The following is a 26,614-nucleotide window of genomic DNA, read 5'->3' on the forward strand; positions in this document are numbered from 1 at the left end:
GAAGAGAGGCAAGAACATCAATCTCATCTTCATGTATGACATTGCATGCAAGATGCCGCGACATGTGCAAGATCTCATTGACTAACATTTGAATAGCAGTTTTCTCCAAAAGTAGTTTTAACATGAACATTTTGTCCATAACTTTTTAGAGAAACTTTCCTGAACTGACGCATGGGGCCAAATTGGTTGTGCCAGTTTTCCATGCTTTTGGACATGACTTGCCATGTCAGGTACCTGAACATGATCATTAATATTGTCAGTAGATATTTATTCATATTTTATAAGGTTTAACCAAATAACCCTTTTTCCATGGTATAACATGATTTCCTATTTCTAGATGAAATTCAACACCCGATGTGTCGAAGGTGCTGGACTGACAGATGGGGAACAGATGGAGAGGCTGTGGTTGTATATGAGGAGGTTTGGGAGGGTCACCAAAGAAATGACGCCGTCCCATCGTATTGACCTCCTGACTGATACACTTCTCCACCATGGGAAAAAGATACGCCAGAGGCAGCGTTAGTACACTTGGAATTGTGTTTCATTTACTTGATGCTGGATGACTCTAGTGATGTGGACTTTTTTTTGTGGACTCTCTGCCGCAGAGGTTTTCCCGAGCAACAGAAGTTGCAACAGAGGCAGAAAGGGAAATGGCAGAATTTGCACAGTCTCATCCAGGTAAACCATTGTATCAATAATCTAAGCATAGAATTTCAGTTTTGATTAGAAATGTTTTCACATCTGTCACTGTTGTTATGTTTTAGGAACAACACTGGACACCATTAGGGATTGGGCAGGAATGTCAGTGTCACCCTTGAGAGGCAAAAACACGATCTGTGCTGGGAGGAACAATATGTTGCAATGCTCCAGCAACATACAATTGCAACGTATGTAATTCATTTCAAATGACTAAACAAAGTTGTTATCTTTCGGCATGCATTATTGTATGCCCTCTCTAATCCATTTTTTTTTTCAGGGCACAGCAGGAAAGTGGAGATGGATCAGCTTGTGCAGATCGAGATGTACTTCCTCAGTTTTTAACAGTGCAATTGTTAGATCAATGAATATAATTGATCTCTCTTGTCAAAGTATTTAGAACCTTTCTGATTAAAGAAAACTCAAGTTTCAGCTCTTTCCATAGATGTTTGATAGGATTCAGATCAGGACTCATAGAAGGCCACTTCAGAATAATCAAATGTTTTGTTCTTATCCATTCTTGGGTGCATTTAGCTGTGTGTTTTGGGTCATTATCCTGTTGGAGGACCCATGACCTGCGACTGAGACAGAGCTTTCTGACACTGGGCAGTACGTTTCGCTCCAGAATGCCTTGATAGTCTTGAGATTTCATTTTGCCCTGCACAGATTCAAGGCACCCTGTGCCAGGCGCAGCGAAGCAGCCCCAAAACATAACCGAGCCTCCTCCATGTTTCACTGTAAGTATGGTGTTCTTTTCTTTGAAAGCTTCATTTTTTTGTCTGTGAACATAGAGCTGACGTGACTTGCCAAAAAGCTTCAGTTTGACTCATCTGTCTGAAGGACATTCTCAAAGAAGGATTGTGGCTTGTCAATATGCCTTTTAGCAAATTCCAGTCTGGCTTTTTTATGTTTTTCTTTCAAAAGTTTAGTCCTCCTGAGTCTTCTTCCATGGAGCCCTCTTTCGTTCAAAAAGCGAAAGAAACTGACGTACCTTCACCTTGGAGTTCAGCTTGCATCTCTTGGTTCTTTTTCTACCATTTGCACTATCCTTCTGTTCAATCAGGGGTCGATTTTCCTCTTGCGGCCGCATCCAGGGAGGTTGGCTACAGTTCCATGGACCTTAAACTACTTAATAATATTTGCAACTGTTGTCACAGGAACATCAATCTGCTTGGAGATGGTCTTGTAGCCTTTACCTTTACCACGCTCATCTATTATTTTCTTTCTGATCTCCTCAGACAAATCTCTCCTTTGCTTTCTCTGGTCCATGTTCAGTGTGGTGCACACTGATACCAAACAGCACAGTGACTACTTTTCTCCATTTAAATAGGCTGAATGACACGTCTCAAATCTTGTAATCAGTCAAACTAATTAAAGAAACTAATTTGTTTGAAATATCACTATAATCCAATTATTTATTATATTTTTTAAGGGGTACCAACAAACGTGCCCAGGCCATTTTAGAATCTCTTTGTAGAAGAAGCAATAATTCATCTCTTTTCACAGCTTCTTTGCTTTATTCTATGGCAAACCAAAGGCATGCAAGTATAAATTACAAAATAGCTTTTAATTTCATCACTTTTCAGGAGGAATGAAGCATTATTTTTGTCACGTTCTGACCAGTAAAGGGGTTATTTGTTATTGTAGTTTGGTCAGGATGTGGCAGGGGGGTATTTGTTTTATGTGGTTCGGGGTGTGTGTTTATGTAGAGGGGTGTTTGGTTAGTGTTTTCCGGGGTTTTCCGGGGTTTTTGGGCTATGTTCTATGTTAGTAAATTTCTATGTTCTAGTCTAGTCTTTTAGTTCTATGTTTAGTTTATTGATTTGGCCTTCAATTGGAGGCAGCTGTTCCTCGTTGCTTCTGATTGAAGGTCCTATATAGAGGGGTGTGTTTTGTTTGGGTTTTGTGGGAAGTTGTGATTGCATAGCTGTGTTTAGCCTGTAATCCTGTTCGTTCGTACGTTTTCTTGTTTTGTTTTCTTAACTCTTGAGGATATCCTACCACTGGGGGCGCCACAGCGCATTTTGGAAAAAATTCGTTCCCATTTTCAACGGCCTACTAATCAAACTCAGAAGCTAGGACATGCATATACTTATTTTATATGGATAGAAAACACCCTAAAGTTTCTAAAACTGTTTGAATGGTGTCTGTGAGTATAACAGAACTCGTATGGCAGTCAAAACCCCGAGACCGATTGAAACAGGAAGTGGGATTCTGAATTGTGGACTCGACTTCACAGCCTTGCCTGTAATTCACAACGTGAAAAATCAATAATTGAGCACTTTCTAGTGCTTCCACTAGATGTCCCCAGTCTTTACAAAGTGTTTTGAGGCTTCTACTGTCGAAACTCCGTGAAGGAGACGATGTGGCAATTGGTCACAGTAGGAGGGCCATCAGCATTGTGACGTCGGCGGCCGTGTCTACCCCCACCTTTGGAAACGTTTTGAAACACAATGAAATCGTCCCACTCGAATCTTATTGGCTCTCTTGTTGAAACAGGCCCTGAAGATTAATGTTATACAACGTTTGACATGTTTGAACAAACCTAAAGGAGGGAAAAAAAATATTTTTCGTTAGCCAAGTCCCGCGCCCGTATCAACATTTGGCTACAGCCTTCGGACGCGCTAACAACAGCAAGCTAATGGAACATAAAGGATGGACTTTTTCGACCGAAAATACATTTGTCGTGGACCTGGGATACCTGGAAGTGCTTTCTGATGAAGACAACTAAAGGTGAGGGATTATTGACAATATTATACAAGATCAGATGTGATTTGCGATTGATCCAAGATGGCGCCGAGCTAGGTTTTCTAGCTCATTTTCTGAGTATCGCATCCCCTTTTATCTCAAAGTGTGATTACCCTGTAAAGTTAATTTAAAATCTGTTATGACGGGTGTTTTCAAGAGATATTTATCTATAAATCTTAGATTGACAATATAAAATAAAAAAATTGTTTTCGAATAGTAATTTATGAAATTGTAGCACTGTTTCCCGGGACGCATTTTATGGGAAAATAGTTAGTCAACGTCAGGTGCCGATGTAAAATGCTGTTTTTATATAGAAATATGACCTTTATTGAACAAAAGAATGCATGCTGTGTGTAACATGATGTCCTAGGTGTGTCATCTGAGGAAGTTTGTAAAAGGTTAGTGCTGCATTTAGCTGTTTTTTGGTTATATGTGATGCATGTGCTTGGTCGGAAAATTCAAATGATGCTACTTTTACCATGTACTCCTCTAACATAATCTAATGTTGTGCTTTTCCTGTAAAACCTTTTTGAAATCGGACGACGAGGGTCGATTCAAGAGAGGTGTATCTATAAAACGATATGAGACAGTCCTATATTTGAAAAAAAAAAATATTGAATTTCGTTATGCTAATGTCGCTAGGAGTTTTTCGCTGGAAAATGATCCCGCTAACGGGATGAGACGCTCGAGGTTTTTAAGTGTTCAAAATAAATATATAATGAGCACTCAACCCGCTGCGCTTTGGTCCACTTACTACAATGACTGTTACCATTTTAATGTGCTGTAAGGGTACCAACAAATATAAGCAAGTCTGTATATATTCAACAATAGGAACAACAACACATATCAGTTCTATGATACTTCTGGGCGGGCAAACACAATAATAATTAGAAAATTATCTCAGAATCATCCCAAAGATGTATTTCTCCAAACCCCAAGTCAGAGCTACAAAAGACAAGAAAGTCAATTTTTGCATACATGACCAGTTGATAAACAAAGGGTTTTAGGGGGTCAAATGCTGGATGGTGGGTCAAACAACTATGTAAATGTATATATAAAACCTAAATCATATCGACATTAGAGCCGCAACAAACATCAAAATAAAAAAAATCATATGGGTGGCCATTAAACCCCCTATAGCCTATACACGCGCATTATCATAGGCCCTATGTCTATTTAGGATATTGCTTGACAGTGACACTGAATTCATTATCATGCAGATGGCAGTGCCATGATTTGTGTTTTAACTTTTGATGATGTTTGCCAAGGACAAGTAGGGCTCAAGCAGATGGACTCATGTTCTCCACCCGCATAAATTGCCTTTATGCTGCAGCGCCATATGATGCAAGCAGCCTACCACCATACATATTAGAACATACACTTATTTGCATGGTTTTAACCTGTTAGGGCTAGGGGGCAGTATTTACACCGCCGGATAAAAAAACGTACCCGATTTAATCTGGTTACCACTCCTACCCAGTAACTAGAATATGCATATACTTATTAGATATGGATAGAAAACACCCTAAAGTTTCTAAAACTGTTTGAATGGTGTCTGTGAGTATAACAGAACTCATATGGCAGGCAAAAACCTGAGAGATTCCTTTACAGGAAGTGGCCTGTCTGACCATTTATTGGCTTTCTTTGACATCTCTTTCCAAAACAAAGGATCTCTGCGGTAACGTGACACTTCCCACGGCTCCCATAGGCTCTCAGAGCCCGGGAAAAAAAAGAATGTCGTCATTCCAGCCCCAGGCTGAAGCACATTATCGCCTTTGTCAAGTGGCCGATCAGAGGACAAAGGGCTTAGGCTCGTGCACTGGCCGCGCCCGTCTTTCTTTTTTTCCCTCTATTTACCGAAACGCAGATTCCCGGTCGGAATATTATCGCTTTTTTACGAGATAAATTGCATAAAAATTGATTTTAAACAGCGGTTGACATGCTTCGAAGTACGGTAATGGAATATTTAGAATTTTTTTGTCATGAAATGCGCCATGCTCGTAACCCTGATTTACCATTTCGGATAGTGTCTAGAACGCACGAACAAAACGCCGCTGTTTGGATATAACGATGGATTATTTGGGACCAAACCAACATTTGTTATTGAAGTAGAAGTCCTGGGAGTGCATTCTGACGAAGAACAGCAAAGGTAATAACATTTTTGTTATAGTAAATCTGATTTTGGTGAAGGCTAAACTTGCTGGGTGTCTAAATAGCTAGCCCGTGATGGCTGGGCTATGTACTTAGAATATTGCAAAATGTGCTTTCACCAAAAAGCTATTTTAAAATCGGACATATCGAGTGCATAGAGGAGTTCTGTATCTATAATTCTTAAAATAATTGTTATGCTTTTTGTGAACGTTTATCGTGAGTAATTTAGTAAATTGTTAGTAAATTCCCCGGAAGTTTGCGGGGGGTATGCTAGTTCTGAACGTCACATGCTAATGTAAAAAGCTGTTTTTTTATATAAATATGAACTTGATTGAACAAAACATGCATGTATTGTATAACATAATGTCCTAGGTGTGTCATCTGATGAAGATCATCAAAGGTTAGTGCTGCATTTAGCTGTCTTCTGGGTTTTTGTGACATTATATGCTAGCTTGAAAAATGGGTGTCTGATTATTTCTGGCTGGGTACTCTGCTGACATAATCTAATGTTTTGCTTTCGTTGTAAAGCCTTTTTGAAATCGGACAGTGTGGTTAGATTAACGAGAGTCTTGTCTTTAAATAGCTGTAAAATAGTCATATGTTTGAGAAATTGAAGTAATAGCATTTCTAAGGTATTTGAAAATCGCGCCACAGGATTCAACTGGCTGTTACGTAGGTGAGACGATTTGGTGCCACCTGCCCCAGAGAGGTTAATGTAGGCTATGTTGACATATAGACATAGGTCAATGTCAAGTCGTAGCCTATAGAGCCCAAGCAGATGATGTGCCTATAATAAACTCCACTATAAAGATGTGCTTATTATCACATATTGCGTAAGCTATTTGAAGGAAAATTCGGCATTAAATAAAATTGACTGTTGTTCCCTGTTATGAATTGATTAAACTTTATTGGCCTGAAGTAGACTACAGTTTCTCCAGCAGGCTAATACAATGAAAGTGGACTACCAGTGGTTCATACTGTAGTGCAGCTGCATGTTTTGGATGTTAGGCCGATAATTTGTTTTTGCCATCCATTTTTGACGTTGCTTACTTACTGTATATTTCTCTGACTTCTTGTCTGTCTGTCGTACCCATACCAATTCATCAGGAGAAAGTAGACCTCCGGGAGGCTCCTGGCTGTACAGTCGTGGCAAAAAGTTTTTAGAATGACACAAATATTAATTTTCACAGTCTGCTGCCTCAGTTTGTATGATGGCAATTTGCAAATACTCCAGAATGTTATGAAGAGTGATCAGATGAATTGCAAAGTCCCTCTTTGCCATGCAAATGAACTGAATCCCCAAAAAAACATTTCCACTGCATTTCATCCCTGCCACAAAAGGACCAGCTGACATCATGTCAGTGATTCTTTCGTTAACACAGGTGAGTGTTGACGAGGACAAGGCTGGAGATCACTCTGTCATGCTGATTGAAATCGAATAACAGACTGGAAGCTTCAAAAGGAGGGTTGTGCTTGGAATCATTGTTCTTCCTCTGTCAAGCATGGTTACCTGCAAGGAAACACGTGCCGTCATGATTGCTTTACACAAAAAGGGCTTCACAGGCAAGGATATTGCTGCCAGTAAGATTGCACCTAATCAACCATTTATCGGATCATCAAGAACTTCAAGGAGAGCGGTTCAATTGGTGTGAAGAAGGCTTCAGGGCGCCCAAGAAAGTCCAGCAAGCACCAGGATAGTCTCCTAAAGTTGATTCAGCTGCAGGGTCTGGGCACCACCAGTACAGAGTTTGCTCAGGAATGGCAGCAGGCAGGTGTGAGTACATGTGCACGCACAGTGAGGCGAAGACTTTTGGAGGATGGCCTGGTGTCAAGAAGGGCAGCAAAGAACCCACTTCTCTCCAAGAAAAACATCAGGGACAGACTGATATTCTGAAAAAGGTACAGGGATTGGACTGCTGAATCCCCTTTCCGATTGTTTGGGGCATTCGGAAAAAAGCTTGTCCGGAGAAGACGAGGTGAGCGCTACCATCAGTCCTGTGTTATGCCAACAGTAATGCATCCTGAGACCATTCTTGTGTGGGGTTGCTTCTCAGCCAAGGGAGTGGGCTCACTCACAATTTTGTCTAAGAACACAGCCATGAATAAAGAATGGTACCAACACATCTACCGAGAGCAACTTCTCCAAACCATCTAGGAACAGTTTGGTGATGAACAATGGCTTTTCCAGCACGATGGAGCTCCTTGCCATAAGGCAAAAGTGATAACTAAGTGGCTCAGGGAAAAAAACATCGATGTTTTGGGTCCATGGCCAGGAAACTCCCCAGACCTTAATCCCATTTGAGAACTTGTGGTCAATCCTCAAGAGGTGGGTGGACAAACAAAAACCCACAAATTCTGACAAACTCCAAGCATTATTTATGCAAGAATGGGCTGCCATCAGTCAGGATGTGGCCCAGAAGTTAATTGACAGCATGCCAGGGTGGATTGCAGAGGTCTTGAAAAAAAGGGTCAACATTGCAAATATTGACTCTTTGCAACAACTTCATGTAATTGTCAATAAAAGCCTTTGACAATTATGAAATGCTTGTAATTATACTTCAGTAATCCATAGTAACATCTGACAAAAATATCAAAAGACACTGAAGCAGCAAACTTTGTGGAAATTAATATTTGTGTCATTCTCAAAACTTTTTGCCACGACTGACGCCTAAGCCTAAATGGTGCAACATTCAGCCCCTCCAAAACGCCCTAATTCATCTGACGCACCACTCACGCAGGTCCACTGATGTTGGAATCACTATTTCAATTTGTCTACAGATTCAATAGTATTTGCATTTACAAGCCCTTAACCAACATGCAGTTTTAAGAAAATACCTAAAAAAAAGTAAGTGGTAAGAATAACAAATAATTAAAGAGCTGCAGTAAATAACAATAGCGGGGCTATATACAGGGGGTACCGGTACAGAGTCAATATGCTGGGGCACCGGTGTCAAGTGTAAGGGTTGTGGAACTGGTGTCAGTGAAGTCAGACGCAGGACAGCAAAAATAGGTAATAGCCGGAGCAGTTTAATTACAAAACCCACGGCAATACAAAAAGAACCTACATGGGTACAAAACCCAACGCGCACCAGTAACATAGAGTACAAGCACTTACAAACAAACAATTCCACACAAGGATATGGGGGGAACAGAGGGTTAAATACACAACACTTAATGATAGAAATGGAAACCAGGTGTGTAAGAAAACAAGACAAAACAAATGGAAAATGAAAAATGGATCGACGATGGCTAGAAGACCGGTGACGCCGACTGCCGAACACCGCCCGAACAAGGAGAGAAAACGACTTTGGTGGAAGTCGTGACATCAAGGTAATTGAGGTAATATGTAGACGTAAGTAGTTATTAACGTGACTATGCATAGATAATAACAGAGAGTAGCAACAGCGTAGAGGGTAGGGGGGCAATGCAAATAGTCTGGGTAGCCATTTGATTAGCTGTTTAGGAGTCTTATGGCTTGGGGGTAAAAGCTGTGTAGAAGCCTCTTGGTCCTAGACTTGGCGCTCAAGTACCGCTTGCTGCGCAGAGAACAGTCTACGACTAGGGTGGCTGGAGTCTGACAATTTTTAGGGCCTTCTTCTGACACCACCTGGCATCCAGAGGTCCTGGATGGCAGGAAGTTTGGCCCCGGTGATGTACTGGGCCGTACGCACTACACTCTGTAGTGCCTTGCGGTCGGAAGATGATCAGTTTCCATACCGTCAGGATGCTCTCGATGGAGCAGCTGTAAAACCTTTTGAGGATCTGGGGACCCATGCCAAATCTTTTCAGTCTCCTGAGTGGGAATAGGTTTTGTCGTGCCCTCTTCATGACTATCTTGGTGTGCTTGGACCATGTTAGTGTGTTTGTGGTGTGGACGCCAAGGAACTTGAAGCTCTCAACCTGCTCCACTACAGCCCCGTCGATGAGAATGAGGGCGTGCTCGATCCTCGGAATCATCTCCTTTGTCTTGATCACGTTGAGGGAGAGGTTGTTGTCCTTGCACCACACGGTCAGGTCTCTGACCTCCCTATAGGCTGTCTCATCATTGTCGGTGATCAGGCCTACCACTGTTGTGTCATCGGCAACTTAATAATGGTGTTGGAGTCGTGCCTGGCCGTGCAGTCATGAGTGAACAGGGAGTATAGGAGGGGACTGAGCACGCACCCCTGAGGGGCCCATCAAGATGTCCATGATCCAGTTGCAGAAGGTAGTGTTTAGTCCCAGGGTCCTTAGCTTAGTGATGAGCTTTGAGGGCACTATGGTGTTGAACGCTGAGCTGTAGTCAATGAATAGCATTCTCACATAGGTGTTCCTTTTGTCCATGTGTGAAAGGGCAGTGTGGAGTGCAGTAGAGATAGCATCATCTGTGGATCTGTTGGTGCAGTATGCAAATTGGAGTGGGTCTAGGGTTTCTGGGATATTGGTGTTGATGTGAGCCATGACCAGCCTTTCAAAGCATTTCATGGCTACAGATGTGAGTGCTACGGATCTGTAGTCATTTAGGCAGGTTACCTTTGTGTTCTTGGGCACAGGGACTATGGTGGTCTGCTTGAAACATTACAGACTTAGACAGGGAAAGTTTGAAAATGTCAGTGAAGACACTTGCCAGTTGCTCAGCACATGCATCTATAGACTACTGTAAAATCAGATGCTGCTTTAGGCTAAATACTATAGTTTTCTGTGTTTCAATGGGACAAATGGAAAGAGTACCCATTTTATGTACTACCATTCGAAATTGTAGTGTACTTACAATGCACTGCTTAAAACCTGTCAAGGTGTAGGGGGCAGTATTTTCGATTTCGGATGAAAAGCATGCCCAGAGTAAACGGCCTAATACTCGGGCCCAGAGTCAAATTATTAGTAGATTTGGATAGAAAACCCTCTAAAGTTTCCAAATCTGTTTGAATGATGTATGTGAGTATAACAGAACTCATATGGCAGGCAAAAACCTGAGAAAAATACAAGCAGGAAATGAAAATCTGGTTCCTGTAGTTTTTTCAAGTCATTGCCAATCGAACACACAGTGACTTAGGGTTCATTTGACTTAGGGCAGTGACTTAGGGCACTTCCTAAGGCTTCCACTAGATGTCAACAGTCTTTAGAAAGTTGTTTGAGGCTTCTATGGTGAACAGAGAGCCAACAAAGGAAGTTGGAAGTTGGTGACCCAGAGAAGGGCATCAGTTCATTTGTGCGCATTCATGCGAGAGTTAGCTGTGTTCCAAAACATTTTTCAAGACACTGGAATCGTGCGGTTGGAATATTACTGAAGTTCTGATTGAAAAAGGCCCTAAAGATTGATGCTATACAACGTTTGACATGTTTGAACGAATGTAAATATAACTTTTTTTGACTTTTGGTCGTGACATTTTCCTCGTGCGTCCTACGTTTTGAGTAGCTTACTGAACGCGCAAACAACATGGAGTTATTTGGACATAAATGATGAACTTTATCGAACAAAACAACATTTATTGTGGACCTGGGATTCCTGGAAGTGCCTTCTGATGAAGATCATTAAAGGTAAGTGAATATTTATAATGCTATTTATGCATTTAGATGACTCCAAAATGGCGGCTATGTAATTGCCTGATGTATTTTTCTGAGCGCAGTACTCAGATTATTGTGAAGTGTGCTTTCCCAGTAAAGTTATTTTGAAATCTGTCAATACGGTTGCATTCAGGAGAATCTATAATTCTTTGAATAACAGTTTAATATTTTATCAACGTTTATGACGAGTATTTTTGTAGATTGTTGTGCTGATTCACCGTAGTTTTGGGGGAAATACATTTTCTGAACGTCACGCGCTAATGTAAAATGGGGTTTTTGATAGAACAAAAAAATGCATGTATTGTCTAACATAATGTCCTAGGAGTGCCATCTGATGAAGATTGTCAAAGGTTAGTGCATAATTTTAGCTGGTTTTCTGCTTTTGGTGACGCTTGTCCTTGCATTGAAAATGGCTGTGTGTAATGTTTTGTCTATGTACTGTCCTAACATAATCTAACTTTATGCTTTCGCCGTAAAGCCTTTTTGAAATCGGACAACGTCGTTGGATTAAGGAGATGTTTATCTATAAAATGGTGTAAAATAGTTCTGTTTGAGAAATTTGAATTATGACATTTTGTTGTTTTCGAATTTGGCGCTCTGATTTTTCACTGGCTGCACGGTGGGTGGGACGCTAGCGTCCCACTAGCCTCAAAAAGTTAAATGTATATGTTGGGTAACATTCTACTCAATAAGAGTGAAACGGTTGAATAGGCCTTACTAGTGCATTTTAAAAACGTGTTATTGTACAATGTTGCAGTGGGCAGAAATGTCTTTATATAACAAAATAATTCACACACACTTGCTTATGTGGATGATGTTTCCATAGTCTAGGACCGGTATGAAAGTTGACTAAATGATCTGCTTCCTATTTTTTGTAGTAATGCTGCAATCACTTGGTTGCATGTATGTATACATCCTATTCATAACATTGTTCATAAAGAAAATACAATTTTTATTGAGAAGCATTTTTCCTGCTGCTCCTATGAGCCGTTCTGGATCGCTCAAGATCGGATTGTCGGGGGCCTGGGGGGGTGTGGTATATGGCCTGTATACCACGGCTAAGGGCTGTTCTTCTGCACGGTTCTTATGCACGCTGCAACGTGAAGTGCCGGGATCCAGCCCTTAGCAGTGGTACATTGGCCATATACCACAAACCACTGAGGTGCCTTATTGCTATTATAAATTGGTTACCAACGTAATTAGAGCAGTACAAATAAATGTTTTGTCAAACCCGTGGTATGCGGACTGATATACCACGGCTGTCAGCCTATCAGCATTCAGGGCTCGAACCACCCAGTTTATAATTACAAATAATTTGTAAACTGCATATTGACTGCAAGAAGCCCAAACACATATGTTTGACTGAAACATAATCATTTCAAACCTCGCTTACATTTGTATACGATCACGTGTCTCTCTATTATGTGTGGGAATACCTGGGAACAGATTTCTTAGATAAAAATCACTTGGAGCTCATTTCCTGGTGTTTTTACAGTCTTATGTCCAATAATGAAAATGTAAAAAAATAAATAATTGTTGCTCTGAAAACTTGAGGGGCTAATAAAACCACCCGCAGGCCAAATTCGTCCTGCGGGCCGCCAGTTGGGTTTTGCATCCCTAAATATATTGTGACATTTTCATTGTTTTCACAGCCCTTTAAGTAATGACAATAAGGACAGTGACCGGAGTAAAGGTAGTATACATGTGTGCTATGCCTACTGCTTCCAAAATGTATAAGATTATAAGAAGCGTTTACAGTAAATGTCTGTTCTATCTGGACCATGGATGACAGAGCTGAAAGTTTTAAACATATGGCTCAGTTAGTATGAGCAATACGAATACTTATATGCCAACAAAATCAAAGAATGGGCAGATTGTTTGTTTAAAAATTGTATTGTCTTTATTAACAATATTATGAATAGGATATATACATATATGCAAAAAAGGAGGCAAGTGAAAAGGGGAGAAAGTAGAGAACTTGTCTGTCTACCCTACATTACCAACCAAAATACAAATTTGTACTAAATTGGGAGATGTCAAATGTCACCAGGGTGTCTGGGGTTATTTGTAACACAAATGTATGTATTAGGACTCATTTTAACCAACTGCATATAGGATAAGGGACGTAAGGCAATATATAGGCCATGGTGGCAAAGTAATTAAAATATAGCAATTAAAAACTGGAGTGATTAGATGTGCAGAAGATGAATGTGCAAGTAGAGATACTGGGCTGCAGAAGAGCAAAATAAATAAATGTATGGGGATGAGGTAGTTGGATGGGCTATTTACAGATGGGCCATGTACAGGTGCAGTGATCTGTGAGCTTCTCTGACAACTGGTGCTTAAAGTTAGTGAGAGAGATATGAGTCTCCAGCTTCAGTGATTTTTTGCAGTTCGTTCCAGTCATTGGCAGCAGAAAACTGGAAGGAAAGGCGGCCAAATAAGGAATTGGCTTTGGGGGTGACCGGTGAAATATACCTGCTGGAGCGCATGCTACGGGTGGGTGCTGCTATGGTGACCAGTGAGCTGAGATAAGGCGGGGCTTTACCTAGCGAAGACTTATAGATTACCTGGAGCCAGTGGGTTTGGCGACAAATATGAAGCGAGGGCCAGCCAGTGAGAGCATACAGGTCGCAGTGGTGGGTAGTATAAAGGGCTTTGGTTATAAAACGGATGGCACTGTGATAGACCACATCCAATTTGCCAAGTAGAGTGTTGGAGGCTATTTTGTAAATGACATCGCCAAAGTCAAGGATCGGTAGGATAGTCAGTTTTACGAGGGTATGTTTGGCAGCATGAGTGAAAAATGCTTTGTTGCGAAATAGGAAGCCGATTCAAGATTGAATTTTTGATTGGAAATGCTTAATGTGAGTCTGGAAGGAGAGTTTACAGTCTAACCAGACACCTAGATATTTGCAGTTGTCCACATATTCTAAGTCAGGACCGTCCAGGGTAGTGATGCTGGATGGGCAGGCGGGTATCGGCAGCGATCGGTTGAAAAGCATGCATTTAGTTTTAGTTGCATTTATGATCAGTTGGAGGCCACGGAAGGAGAGTTGTTTGGCATTGAAGCTCATCTGGAGGTTAGTTAACACAGTGTCCAAAGAAGGGCCAGAATTATTCAGAATGGTGTCGTCTGCATAGAGGTGGATCAGAGAATCACCAGCAGCAAGAGCAACATCATTGATGTATACAGAGAAAAGAGTCTGCCCGAGAATTGAACCCTGTGGCACCCCCATAGAGAATGCCAGAGGTCCGGACAACAGACCCTCCGATTTTACACACTGAACTCTGTCTGAGAAGTAGTTGGTTTACCAGGCAAGGCAGTCATTTGAGAAACCAAGGCTGTTGAGTCTGCCGATAAGAATGTGGTGTTTGACAGCACACTCTGCCAACCCGGATGTCCTAGCCGTGTCTGAATCCTGGCTTAGGAAGTCCACCAAAAACTCATCCCTAACTACAACATTTTCAGACAAGATAGAACGGCCAAAGGGGGCGGTGTGTTGCAATCTACTGCAGAAATAGCCTGCAGAGTTCTGTCCTCCTATCCAGGTCTGTACCCAAACAATTTGAACGTCTACTTCTAAAAATCCATCTCTAAAAACAAGTCTCTCACCGTTGCCACCTGCTATAGACCACCCTCTGCCCCCAGCTGTGCTCTGGACACCATATGTGAACTGATTGCCCCCCATCTATCTTCAGAGCTCGTGCTGCTAGGTGACTTAAACTGGGACATGCTTAACACCCCAGCCATTCTACAATCTAAGCTTGATGCCCTGAATCTCACACAAATTATCAATGAACCTACCAGGTACCACCCCAAAGCTGTAAACACGGGCACCCTCATAGATATCATCCTGACCAACTAGCCCTCTAAATACACCTCTGCTGTTTTCAAACAAAATCTCAGCGATCACTGCCTCATTGCCTGCATCCGTAATGGGTCAGCGGTCAAACAACCTCCACTTATCACTGTCAAACGCTCTCTGAAACATTTCAGCGAGCAAGCCTTTCTAATCGACCTGGCCCGGGTATCCTGGAAGGATATTGACCTCATTCCATCAGTTGAGGATGCCCGGTTATTTTTTTTAAATGCCTTCCTCACCATCTTAAATAAGCATGCCCCATTCAAGAAATTTAGAACCAGGAACAGATATAGCCCTTGGTTCTCTCCAGACCTGACTGCCCTTAACCAACACAAAAACATCCTGTGGCGTTCTGCATTAGCATCGAACAGCCCCCGTGATATGCAACTTTTCAGGGAAGTTAGAAACCAATATACATAGGCAGTTAGAAAAGCCAAGGCTAGCTTTTTCAAGCAGAAATTAGCTTCCTGCAACACAAACTCAAAGAAGTTCTGGGACACTGTAAACTCCATGGAGAATAAGAAAACCACCTCCCAGCTACCCACTGCACTGAGGATAGGAAACTCTGTCACCACCGATAAATCCACTATAATTGAGAATTTCAATAAGCATTTTTCTACGGCTGGCCATGCTTTCCACCTGGCTACCCCTACCGCGGTCAACAGCACTGCACACCCCACAGCTACTCGCCCAAGCCTTCCCCATTTCTCCTTCTCCCAAATCCAGTCAGCTGATGTTCTGAAAGAGCTGCAAAATCTGGACCCCTACAAATCAGCCGTGCTAGACAATCTGGACCCTTTCTTTCTAAAATTATCTGCTGAAATTGTTGCAACCCCTGTTACTAGCCTGTTCAACCTCTTTCGTGTCATCTGAGATTCCAAAAGATTGGAAAGCAGCTGCTGTCATCCCCCTCTTCAAAGGACGGGACACTCTTGATCCAAACTGCTACAGACCTATATCTATCCTACCCTGCCTTTCTAAGGTCTTCGAAAGCCAAGTCAACAAACAGATTATCGACCATTTTGATTCCCACCGCACCTTCTCCGCTATGCAATCTGGTTTCAGAGCTGGTCATGGGTGCACCTCAGCCATGCTAAAGTTCCTAAACGATATCGTAACCTCCATCGATAAGACACAATACTGTGCTGCCGTATTCATTGACCTGGCCAAGGCTTTTGACTCTGTTTATTTTATTTATTTTTATTTCACCTTTATTTAACCAGGTAGGCAAGTTGAGAACAGGTTCTCATTTACAATTGCGACCTGACCAAGATAAAGCAAAGCAGTTTGACACATACAACAACACAGAGTTACACATGGAGTAAAACAAACATCTCAATTAAATTTTTTCAAACAATCAACTATTTTACACCATTTTAAAGATAAACTTCTTGTTAATTTAACCACATTGTCCGATTTCAAAAAGGCTTTATGGCGAAAGCATAAAATTAGATTATGTTAGGACATAAACTTCACAAGAAATACCACACAGCCATTTTCCAAGCAAGGACATGCATCACAAAAAAACAAAAATACAGCTAAAATATTCACTAATCTTTGATCTTCATCAGATGGCACTCATAGGAATTCATGTTACACAATACATGTATGTTTTCCTCGATAAAGTTCATATTTATATCCAAAAACCCCATTTTACATTGGCGCGTGATGTTCAGAAAATGTATTCCCACCAAAACTTACGGTGAATGAGCACATCAATTTACAAAAATACTCATCATAAACGTTGATAAAATTTACAACAGTTATTGAAATAATTATAGATATACTTCTCCTTAATGCAACCGCTGTGTCAGATTTGAAAATAGCTTTACGGAGAAAGCACATTTTTCAATATTCTGAGTACATAGCTCAGCCATCAAAGCAAGCTATACAGATACCCGCCAAGTTCTTGGGTCAACTAAACTCAGAATTAATATTATAAATATTCTCTTACCTTTGCTGATCTTTGTCAGAATGCACTCCCAGGACTCCTACTTCGACAAGAAATGTTATTTTTGTTCGAAATACTCCATATTTATGTCCAAATACCTCCGTTTTGTTCGTGCGTTCAGATCACTATCCAAAGGCATAACGCGCGAACGTAAATCTAGACACGAAAAGTAAAATAGTTCCATTACCGTTCGTAGAAACATGTCAAACGTTGTTTACAATCAATTCTTAGGGTCTTTTTAACATAAAACGTCGATAATATTCCAACCGGACAATAGCGTATTCATTACAGAGGAAAAAGAAGGAGCAGCGCGGCAAACGTGCATGCGCCGTAAACAACTCACTGGTCCCAGGCAGTCCACTTATTGACTGAGCTCCTATTTTCTGCCCAGTAACAGGAGAAGGATGAAACACGTTTCTAAAGGCTGTTGACAGCCAATGGAAGCCTTAGGAAGTGCAACGTGACCCCACAGACACTGTAGTTTCGATTGGGATTCAAAGGAAGAACTACAATTCTCAGATTTCCCACTTCCTGGTTGGATTTTTCTCAGGTTTTTGCAAGCCATATGAGTTCTGTTATACTCACAGACATCATTTAAACAGTTTTAGAAACTTCAGAGTGTTGTCTATCCAAATCTACTAATAATATGCAAATATTTGACTCTGGGCCCGAGTATTAGGCAGTTTACACTGGGCACGCTTTTCATCCGAAAATGAAAATACTGCCCCCTATACCTTAAAAGGTTAAACTACGTAAGGAAGAACCAAACATTCAATTTATTTTACAAGAACTAGTAAATTCTATACTTGTTATACTGAAAACAAATTACTAATTCCATTTTCTGTAAAACAATAATTCTGTCAAGGTAATCTCTGAACCTATATTAACCTCTCCTCTTCTTTCATACTTCTTATCTTACCCAATGTGAGGTTCTAAAACACTAACACTTCTTATCTTACCCTATGTGATGTCTAAAACACTAACACTTCTTATCTTACCCTATATATGCCCACACTTATCAGGGACTAATTAGCATGCTTTTAAGTAAGAGCCAATAGCTGCAAGGTCACTGGTTCAAACAACTGGAGGGTTGCTGAAATCAAGTAATACCTAATAAGGTTCCAATAAACTACTTATGAAACACTTATAAACTACAAATTAGTGGCTAAAAAGTGTGGGCTAAAATATAGTGTTAGGCTGCCATCCTACTCTGACCTGGACTTTAAATGACTGTGGTCATCAACTATTCTTGCCCTTTCGGTCATCTGTCCTTTATCCCTTAACTCCCTGAGCTCCTCAGCCATCTTATGGAATTTCCTCCTCTCCATCTCACTTAACCCTCAGGGGCAGGTGGGGGAGTTTATCAGGTCACCTGATATTACAATATTGTATACTGACGTCAACTATAACAGAGGATATTGTTGTGGTGAAAGTGTCATGAGCTATTGGCTTACTTGAACAATACAGGACCACCTTCAAACTACTCATGCTCACCCACAAAGCACTCAATGGACTGGCTCTCTCATGCCTTACAAACCTTCTGCTTTTCTACATTCCGACCTGCTCACTGCACTCTTCTAACAATAGCCTACTCATCATTCCTTGCATCAGGCTCCGCTCCTTAGGAGACGTTGCTTTTAGCAGTGCAGCCCCCCCAAAATAGCACACAAAACAGTATTAAAATCTGCATGAATTTGTAGTTTATTGTACAGATGCGGTGGTACAAGACAATGGGCGCTCTTGCTCCAGCGCCACGGGATACAGTTTTACTGTGACAGAGCTAAGGCAAGCACACCATGTTGTTTCACTATTTAACCAGATATTCAACTGACTATCAGGCCATATACAGTAGGTTATAAACACACAATAATGCACGTGACCCATGACTGTATCAATATTATAAAGATATTATAGTCCACATATAATATTATCTAATAATATACAACATTAAGCTGACACTTTTAAGCGACTTAGTCACGCAACTTATTTGTAAAGGTTGGCCTGCCTTGAGAGGACAAGTGAAGTGAAGGTGACTTATACCAAACTTCCAGTAATGGCAGTCTGGTAGTTGAATCGTAAGTATGGCAAAAGTATGACCTCCAGCCAGGATCAGCTCTCCTCCCTGGGCACGTCTCCCTAAACCTTTGTATGTATTGCTGTTTCTAATTTAAAGTGAATACTAATAAGTATATACTGGTGATAGGATCATTGTATGAGCGTTAGCATTGAAGATTGTGTGATATTATTGCGGAACACTCTAATAGTGATTATAGAGATGTGACTGTCTAATATTGGTGCTGAAAGATATTGGTGATTCAGAATATAAATCTGCTGTCTTTGAAATTTATCTCAGGCAGATACAACTAATTGCATTAGGCTATAGCAAGGGCTTTGTGATTCATTGGCCAGTCAATTCAGGTGCGATAATGCCAGGCTGGATACAAATGCTTTCTTTCTGTTCACTTGGAAATTAATTATGAAACATGGCATCACTTTGTACTTCCATAATAACTGCTATGTAATTACAGTCTAGCGGTATTGGTTATTAGATAACAGCACAACTCCAGCCAACATGTTTCAGAACAATGTTGATACTGCATTTATTACTAGTTATATAGGTTTGAGGGCAGCTTAATGCAGTGTGACTAGATACACTGTCATTACTACTTACATGGGCATCCATCTCAAAATTGCTGAATGATTATGGATTGATACGTGATTTGTAGTAATAGATTTCTGAATATATTTCGCTTTTGATTAAAACCATGGACCACATTCCTGTAAATCACTCATTAATGTGCAAAAACCAGTGAAAGAAGAACTTGACCATGACCATTACTAAGGATCAGAAGTCTAGAGGCTTACTAAATTTTAACCCTCATATTAAAAAAAAAAACTGTAATATATGCTGCTCTATCTTTATATCTTGACGGTAAAATAAGCAAGGAGATAGACCAGTGGCTTTTCAACGTTCTGTGGAGAAACATTAGGAAAAATGTTGCAATGAACACTTATGAGTATGTTGGGCTGAATTTTCTGGTCTCTACTACCTCAAATAATACTTTTAAGATCAATTGGATATAACAATTCCTAAGAAGACCCACTTCTATATGGATTTTTATTCCTCATCATGTCTTCTCTACTTTTGGTCGCCTTAAATTCATGTTGGTTTGCAATTATAATATTGACAAAGTTCCAGTGAAACTCGCTCTGCTTTTCATCGGCAGGTTCTCTTGTCCACACAGACTTTATATATGGGATAATCGGGACATATTGTATAAAAATACTTCTTTGTTTTTAGAATATTGGTTCGGAAATTATCACTTTACAAGATCCCTGTAACACCTAAAGATTTTGCAATTGTTTTAGATGCCATTCTCTCAGGTGTTGCTTTATTATTCAGGACTGTGTCAAGACCTGACCCTCAGAACATACCTACGATAACCCCTGTTGACTCATCAGTAGGAAAGATTTGCTTTTCTTTTAGTCCATTCAACAACAATAGAGCTATATGAGCCTTTTTTCAAAAGGATGTTGTATCTATACCTTATTTCATGCCTTATTGGAATGGTTTTATTGACATTGTCTATTGGAAAAAAGTTTGGGTGTTGCCACACACGTACCTACTTATTAACAAAATGAAGGAAGTTTCTTTTAAAATTATTCATAAATATTATCCTGCCAACCACTATATGAAGAAGTAAAAAAAAAACATACATTCTAAATGTACCTTTTGTAATGACCAGCCAGAAACAGAGTTGCATCTGTTTACTTGATAGAAATAAGTTGAAACTATTTTATGTAATTAATTTCATTACTCTTTTGGCCAAATTTCATATTCACAAATGTACATTTACAAACAACACACCATCTTGCAAAAATAAATGTAACTATATTTTAATACAACTAATTACTCTGCCAACAAAACAGATGTTAGAATTATAAATGTGTGTTTAAGGTCCTTGTGTAATGTGATATTATACCCCCTAGCCCAAATGTCCTTTGTAAATTGTTTAAATATACTTGTGTTCCCCATGTATTGATTTGTTGTTAGTAAAAAAAAATACAATATATTTTTTTTTTTAAGAAATAAGAATGCCCTGCATCGGGATATGAGATGCCTTGCATACACACTAAGTACACACATGCATTATAATGCGCGTAAACTTGCTTACTACAATACTAAAATATACAGTGCCTTCAGAAAGTATTCATATCCCTTAAGTATTATTCCACATTTTGTTGTTACAGCCTGAATTCAAAATGGATTACATAGATTTTTTTTATTGAAAGGAGCTGGAGCGCACCAAATTCAAATTACAAGATTGGAATATTAAACATTCATGAACATACAAGTGTCTTACATCCTTTTAAAGCTTAACTTCTTGTTAATCTAACCGCGTTGTGAGATTTCAAAAAGGCTTGACGGCGAAAGCATACCATGCAAATATCTGAGGACAGCGTCCCACACAAATACTTTTCCAAACCAGCACAGGCGTCACAAAAGTAACAAATAGTGATAAAATAAATCACTTACCTTTGAAGATCTTCCTCTGTTTGCAATCCCAAGGGTCCCAGCTACACAAAAAAAAATGTCATTTTGTTCAATAAAGTCCTTCTTTATATCCCAAAAATGTCTGTTTAGTTGGCACACTTGATTCAGTCGGATCCCCTGGACTGCACACTATTGCCGAACTCTCGAGGCTGTGCTGATGCACTGGAAGCCTGATGCGTGGTACTGGTACTGGATGTGCCAGTCTGGGGACACGCACCTCAGGGCTAGTGTGGGGAGCGGGAACAGGCCGAGTCGGACTGGGCTGACGCACTGGACCGTAGAGGCGTACTGGCGGTCTCGAGCGCAGAACTGGCATCGCTCTTACTGGCTGGATGCCCACTTCCCCCTGGCAAATGCGGGGCGCTGGTACTGCGCGTACCGGCCTAAAAATACTTGGCCTCGCCACAGTACCCATTACCCCGAAGCACAGGACCTGTCCAGTCACTGGTTGACCAAAAAAGGTACGGGGATTTGGCCTGGGGCTCACTCCTCGCTCAGCCAAACTACCCTGGTGCCCCACCCAAATTTTTTTTATTGGGGCTGCCTCTCGGGCTCCCTTAAATACTCCACAGCCCTGGAAATGCCTATCCTCAACTCTGCCCATGTCTCCTTTTCCCGACAGTCCATAGTCCATATCATATTCCCATCGCTCCCTTCTCCGCTGCTTGGTCCTTTTGTGGTGGGAGATTCTGTAACGGTTGTCATCGGGAATAGAGGACCAAAACGCAGCAGGAATGTGGATGCTCATCTTATTTATTTTTAAATAAAAAGAACACCAAAATAACAAACCGAAAAACACACGAACAAAACATTCTTGTCATGCTCACACAGGCAAAACAAGAAACAATCTCCCACAACACCAAACCAAACAATTACCCATATATAGGACTCTCAATCAGAGGCAACGAGAAAGCACCTGCCTCCAATTGAGAGTCCAACCCCCCCATTAACCTAAACATAGACATACAACAAACCAGAAAGAACATAGAAATACAACATAGACCAAAACCCGGAAATAATAAATCAAACACCCTACTACATAAATCACCACTACAAACCGCATAAACAAAATACCCTCTGCCACGTCCTGACCAAACTACAATAACAAATAACCCTTATACTGGTCAGGACGTGACACCTAGCCCTAAGAGTTAAACACTATTATTGCATAGAGTCCATGCAACTTATTACGTGACTTGTTAAGCACATTTGTATTACTGAATATATTTGGGCTTGCCTTAACAAAGGGGTTGAAAACTCAAGACATTTCAGCTTTTCATTTTTTATTTATTTGTAAAATAAAAAAAAGAATCCACTTTGATGGGGTATTGTGTGGAGGCAAGTGACACAATCTCAATTTAATCCAAGTCAAGGGGTGTGAATACTTTCTGACGGCACTGTAGTATACTCCTAAAATATTGCGTAACCTTATGCTTATGATCACTACAGCGAAAATGAAAGATTACTGAAACAATTTATAGATACAGTGAGCTCCAAAAAGTATTGGGACAGTGAACATTTTTGTTGTTGTTTTAGCTCTGTACTCCAACACTTTGGATTTGAAATGACTCAATGACTATGAAGTTAAACTGCAGACTGTCAGCAGTTTTGAGGGAATTTTCATCCGTATCTGGTGAATCGTTTAGAAATTACAACACCTTTTATACATAGTCCCCCCATTTTAGGGGACCAAATGTATTGGGACAAATTCACTTATACTGTATGTGTATTAAAGTAGTGTAATGGCTGTCGTGAGAGAGAGTAGACCAAGGTGCAGCGGAGTTAGTGTTCATCATTGAATATTTAATAGACAAAAGAACACGATACAAAAATAAGAAAACCGACAGCCAAACAGTCCTGTCAGGTGCAAAACACTAACAGAAACAATTACCCACAAAACCCCAACGGAAAAACAGGCACTTATGTGTGACTCCCAATCAGCAACAACACTCTACAGCTGTGCCTGATTGGAAGCCACACGGCCAAAATCAATGAAACAAACCAACATAGAAAAATGCACATAGAACGCCCACCCAATGTAACACCCTGGCCTAACCAAAATAAAGAACAAAAACCCCTCTCTATGGCCAGGGCGTTAGAAGCAGTCAAAAGTTTAGTGTTTGGTCCTATATTCATAGCACTTAATAACTACATCAAGCTTGTGACTATACACATTTGTTGGATGTATTTCCTTTTTGTTTTGGTTGTGTTTCAGATTATTTAGTGCCTTATAGAAATGAATGGTAAATAATATATTGTGTCATTTTGGAGTCAGTTTTATTGTAAATAACAATATAATTTGTGGATATGGATAGTCCTGAATGAATTGTGAATAATGATGAGTGAGAATGTTAGACACACAAATATCATACCCCCAATACAATAACATGGGAGATTAGCATTTTCTTTAGGTGTATGATACTTGTGCGTCTAACTTTCTCACTCATCATTATTCACGATTCATTCAGGGCTGTGTTGGGTTTACATTACGCTTTATATTACGCTGGTTTTTATGGGTTCTTCATTCTGCTGTTTTTGGGGGATTGGTATAGATTATCGCGCTCACTGCTTGTAGGTCATTTTATATACTGATGATTTGCTTGGGCAGTGAGCTACCCTGAAGGGGCAGAGCCTATATCGCCAGGACGTGCATTATTCATTATTTAATGAATGGTTAAACCATTTTCCAGGTGGTGTTTCCTTTCAGAAATGACCTGACGAAGATCCATTTCGGATCAAAACGTTGTCAATGAAGCAGTGAATTGGGAGCTTTAACAGTGTGTGGGCCTTCTTGTTCTATACTAGTGTTCTTTATTAGCCCAGCACCTATTTTTTTAAGGATGTGCATATGACCACAAACTTTTCTTTCTGAAATAAAGCAAAGCCAGTTCGTTCAGAAAGGAAATCTGAGTCCTCGCCTCAGCTGATGCATCAACTGAGATTACACCAATGAGATGCTAGTAACAATGACGCCTGCCTAATTTGGTGGTCTATTTAAGATGACCAGTTCTGCTCACACACCCTGCTGCTGTTTGCAGCTACTGCTAGCATGCTTTTGCTTTATTTGAGTTGGTAGAGAGCTGCAGCGCATTGAGCTCTCAGCTCTTTCAATCTGGCTTTCACAAACATCATCAGAAATCCGAAGCGGGATATAATTGACCTCCATTACATTTCTCGCTCATACTTATCCTGTGATGTGACAATTGTTGGTCTTCGGGTCATCCCCGGTAATGCCATCTCACCCACTTATTCAATCATCATAATTTCACAGCATACACAGCATGTGAATAGTCAATAAACATATGCAAACACATACTGTACCCTTTGCATCATTGTACAGGCTGCTTTTGAGTAAAATGAATGTGGAGGCCCATAGTATGTGGACACATGGTATACTATGGTATATAAATACTGTAGTATTTGATGTAGTGATTGTGCATGTTGACCTGAGATGGGATGAGACAGCAGTGCATGCCAGTCAGTTGGCGAGTGGCGACACGATAACGAAGCAGTGGCACGACGGCCATGCTGAGGAGTAGAAAACGAAAAGATCTTAGTGTGGGACCTATCAAGGATACGCTGCAATGTCTCAATTTGCTTACGCTGGATGTCCAGCTTAAAAATATACAGTGCATTCTGAAAGCATTCAGACCCCTTGACTTTTTGAAAATTTTACGTTACGGCCTTATTCTAAAATGGATTAAATAAATAAAAATCCTGAGAAATCTACATACAATACCCCATAATGACAAAGTGACAACAGTTTATTTGACATTTTTGCAAATGTATTAAAAATAAAAAACTGAAATACCTTATTTAGTGTGGGACCTATCAAGGATACGCTGCAATGTCTCAATTTGCTTACGCTGGATGTCCAGCTTAACAATATACAGAAGTATTCAGCACTGCTAAAATTGATCTCAGGTGCATCCTGTTTCCAATGACAAGTCCTTATACAGACAGGTGTGTGCCTTTCCAGATCATGTCCAATTAATTTAATTTACTACAGGTGGACTCCAATCAAGTTGTAGAAACATCTCAAGGATGATCAATGGAAAAACGATGCACTTGAGCTCAATTCCGAGTGTTATAGAAAAGGGTCTGAATACTTATGTATATTAGGTATTTCTGTTTTTTATTTTTAATAATTTGCAATGTATTTATTGTAAGGGCAAACTAAGGGCATCCTTGGCATATGTGACAGAGGCATCCATCCATGATCTATACAGGTAAGATAGTCTAGCCAGCTACGTTTTCAGATATTACACGTTTCTAATTTTGACAAAGTCGTTTTCATTTCAAGTGAAAGTGTACCGTTAACTAGCTAGCTAACGTTAGCTGGCTGGCTTGCTAGCTAACGTTATGAACTTATTATTCGTATCTCAGAGCCATTTGCTTTGCTAGTTATAGCCGAATGATAGCTATCTAGCATTGAACCTGTTTAGTTAGCTACCTGCAGAGCCATGCAGGGTAGTAATGTCATGAGTTGGGATTATGGTTCATTGTTTAGCTAGCTATCTACTCCGATTTCAGAGCACTCTCATCTGAATGTGCCAGAGTGCAGAATAGCTGACGAATTTACGAACGCTCAACACCTGTTGAATATGGCCGTTGTCAAACATTGGTGAAAAAGTGTAAATTGTTGCTAGCAGCACAATTGCAGTCACCAATGCTCTGGATAACATAAAAACAGCCAAACCAGCTTTGCTAGGGTGAATAAAATGGTCAGTGAGCTGTTCTCTCATTTGTGTCTGGAAGTGTCTAGCCAACGTTAACCAGTTAGCTTGGGTGCTTGACTGTTGTTGTTTGGACAGAACGCTCGGATCAACCCTTAAAGAGATGGGTGGTGCTAAAGCTTAAGAGGGTGTGAACGATACTGAATGGGTGTAGACAGAGAAGAGCTCTCCAGAAGGTACCAAAACATTCAAAGGCCATTTTCTCAAAAATTAGGTTACAAGTTTATCTACTTTCAAAGCAGAATTACTTTCAAGTTGTTCCTCAAATGCAGTGTATGATTTAACTTTTTGTAGCTCTGTGTCTGATTTATTTATTTATTATTATTTTTTTACCCCCTTTTTCTCCCCAATTTTGTGCTATCCAATT

Source organism: Salmo trutta, chromosome 37 (genome assembly GCF_901001165.1).
Source record: "Salmo trutta chromosome 37, fSalTru1.1, whole genome shotgun sequence".
NCBI lineage: Eukaryota > Metazoa > Chordata > Actinopteri > Salmoniformes > Salmonidae > Salmo > Salmo trutta.